Source organism: Pygoscelis adeliae, unplaced genomic scaffold (genome assembly GCF_000699105.1).
Source record: "Pygoscelis adeliae isolate BGI_AS28 unplaced genomic scaffold, ASM69910v1 Scaffold17, whole genome shotgun sequence".
Classification (NCBI taxonomy): Eukaryota; Metazoa; Chordata; class Aves; order Sphenisciformes; family Spheniscidae; genus Pygoscelis; species Pygoscelis adeliae.
The window spans coordinates 460,642-464,091 of NW_008825234.1; positions in this window are offsets into that span (position 1 = coordinate 460,642).

Below are 3,450 nucleotides of genomic sequence, written 5' to 3' on the forward strand. Positions count from 1 at the left end.
TTCTGGGTTGATTTAAAATCTGTCAGCTTAAACTGTGCTGATGGTTGCATTCCTTTATGAAGATGGGAATTGCTGGAATAGATCAGGGCTAGTAAGGTGCTTTCACTCCTGTCGATGATCTGTAGCAAACACTGCAGAAGAACATGCCACAAACCCCAGCCTGCATGTGTAAAGTGGTCTTCATTCTAATCCTTATTACTTAGAGATTGGTTTAGAGCTTGAAGTGTAGGCTTTTATATCCTCTCTTCTTATTTTTTTTAAATATAACAAATTGATTTTTGCCTATGAAGCCTCAGCTCTGCCTTGTGGTCTATTCAAATGCACAGCTGTGTCTGTCCTAAGCTTCATGCAGATCAATAGGGTTCAGCATAAGGGCACATTGCCCATTTGTACAACTCTCAGTACAGGATGGCAGCCATCGCTTCAAATCAATGCTTTCGGTGGGAGCTGCAGTTCATGCTGGGTATGCCTCTGCTGGAAGTGTTTTGATGTTTGCTTAGGAGTTATTTGTCCCTGCCAGGCACCACTGCTGCTGAAGTGAGGCTTTCTCCCCCATGTTTTATAAAGTTGAGGGAGCTTAGTGTATCACTATACTTTGCTGTGGGGTGAGCAAATATGCCACGGCCGTGCTGAGGAAAAGAGCATGTTTATCCCTCTCCGACCCTGAAGAGAACTCAAGGTAACTAACACCACCAAGCAAACAACCAGTTTGCTTCTGCCCCACAGCTTGCAGTTATCTGTGTGGGAGAGGAGCATAAGGTTGCTGCTGCAGCAGCCTGGGACAGCTTTTTGTTACCATTAGTATTTAGCGATGGAGCCCAGCAGTGGAAGTTGCCTTCACCTTGAATCTTCATGTCAATGAAAAAAAAAAGTGTTTCAGTGCCTTATGCATTTGTGTAAAATTGTGGTAGCACTTGTAAGAGCAGAGCTCTGGGATGTGTTTCAGCATTGTGGCCCATTAGTCGGGGGAGCTGCAAGCAGCCAAATCACATAACCTTTACATTTTTGCTTCATATCCAATGTCCAGGAAAAGGCATGTATTATTACAGTCACAACTAGTTGCTGGAGTCAGTGTTCAGTTTAATTAATGCCACTTTCCTTGTCAGTACATCTAAAGCAAAAAAAAAAAACCCAACAACCCATACTTAAAGCAAAATATAGGGTCTCAGCAACTTTCTAAAAGGATCTTCTACCAAAATATGGATAAAAAGCAAGTAAAAGGAGACCTACAGCACATAGGCACAACACAGGTTCAAAGAGATCAGCATGACACCTTGAGCTACTCAGCTCTTGTCACCGTTGCCTGCCAACTTTCTGCATGTGTTTACAGAGCACATTTTGCTCTTGTGTAGACTGAGAATGAAATTCTAAATTTTAATGCGGCATGTATTTTTGATTGTCAGCGTTAGTTGCCAAAGGAACAACCTGTGCATTGCTTAATCTGCTATTACACTGAGAAACTAAGATCAGGCAGGGGATGATTAGAATCACAGATCAAAACCTGGTACGCAGAAAGAATTGAACTTGGTGTTTTCACTCAATGTACAGGGATTTCTGTCACAGAGATATTTTCTCAAAATAACTCGTACCTCATTCCTCATGAGATATGGCAAATGTCAAGACAATCTAAGTAAGTGCTTGAATTTTAGAAGATGCACTATAGCTATACGGTATAAGTATAGCAGAAATATTGCTGTAGCACTCTAAATCTGACTGCATATTTACAGGCATCTCTCCTTGACATGGTTAAAGAGAGGTTTAAACTTTTCAAAAAGTGTCCGTACAATCTTTGTCTGCCCTGTTTAAAGCAGAGGTGCTAAAATAAAGTAGGCAAGAGAGAGTCAGGAAAGAGCAGAATATTACACGACATTTGCTAAAGACAAGAAATAGACAGGTGCTATACATCTTTTTTCTTTCCTGTGGAACTATATATATTGTGTTGTTACAAGTATAAGTACTGGTACTTGGCTTCACCGGAGACAGTTCTCACTTGTTTCAAATTGTAGCACACATTATAGTCTCCTTTTTTCTTTATACTGGCATAAACTGTAGCATTCTTCTGAGACCTTGAAATGAAAATCCTAGAAGGATCTGGGGCACTTGTGTTTTTTCTTGTCTGTTGAACAGGCTGCATTTGTTCAAATCTGACATAATACAAATGTTAATAAAAAGAGAGTTCTTGCCTGGAATTACTTTTGTTCAAGTACACAATAAGAGGCTGTTTGATAACCCTGCTTCGGTTTGGAACAAAAGCAAAATAAAATCAGATCTTTATGATCAGGTACTCTAAGATTTTTTTATTTATGCTGATTGAAGACTTCACCAGGTTGTTTTTCTACTGTTTTAAACAAATGCTGTAGACATCTAAATAGGTAATATTGCTCAGAATTTTGGATTTATGCTCAGTGCACTCTCCATTAGGCTACCTAAGGTGAAAGTCAAGGCAGAATACGGGCCTGTCTAGCCAAATTTAAATGTTCTCTCTGTTTCTGTGCTTGGAAAGGTAGTGAAAGCTGGAGGTGAAACAAATAAATAATTTATTCTATTTGGAAGGATTAACTTTTATCCACATGCAGGGAAGGAGGATTGCCTTCTAAGCAGAAGGATAAGGAGCTCAGACCAGTTCTAGTAACCTACCTAGAAAAGCTCTCAGCAGATTACTATGTTGTCATGGTAAGTAAGAATATAGCGTAGTACCATCCAAAGTAATTGTCACTGGTTCACTTACAATCTTAACAGCAGAAAATTTCTAACTATAGCTGAGCTACAAGTTAAGGCTTTCATTAGCATCACATTCATTTAGAAAGATCATGAGGAACATTGAATTAGAGATTAGAACAAGGGCTTTTATTCTTGTTCCTCTACCTTCTCAATTACAGGAATAATTTTGACTCATTTGATGTTACCCTTATTTGATTAGACTGCAGTCTTTCTTGACCTAACAACATTTAAGGCATTCAGTTAGAAACTTGAATATTAATGTCTGTGCTGGCTGTGATTTGAGACTTCTCTAAATATTTGACATGTTTCTTTTCCATTTAGGGGCAAGATGAAATAGCCATGACATGAAAAATATTTTTCATACTTTTCAAAATGTGATTGCTTTAGCTACAAGGTGGCCCATTGATTTAAACATGATGGAAAGAAAAAAAAATAATCTATTTGCCTCTGTGAATGTTTAAGGGACAAAGAGTAGAATTTAAAATAAGAGTATTTGTATAAAAATAAAAATAATTAATTATAAAGTAAAATATTTATAAAACTTTGTGTTGAGACTAGACTACTGTTTAAAATTTCCATATGGGTTACATTTTCAGAGCTGTTTACCTGTCCAGTATTCACCATTGCTTTCCATTATGATCATCTCATTTTAGAACTACCATGTTTCAGGGTCATTTTTTTTATCCAGACTTCTGAAATACAAAATTTGTGTACTTTTCCAACTCCATC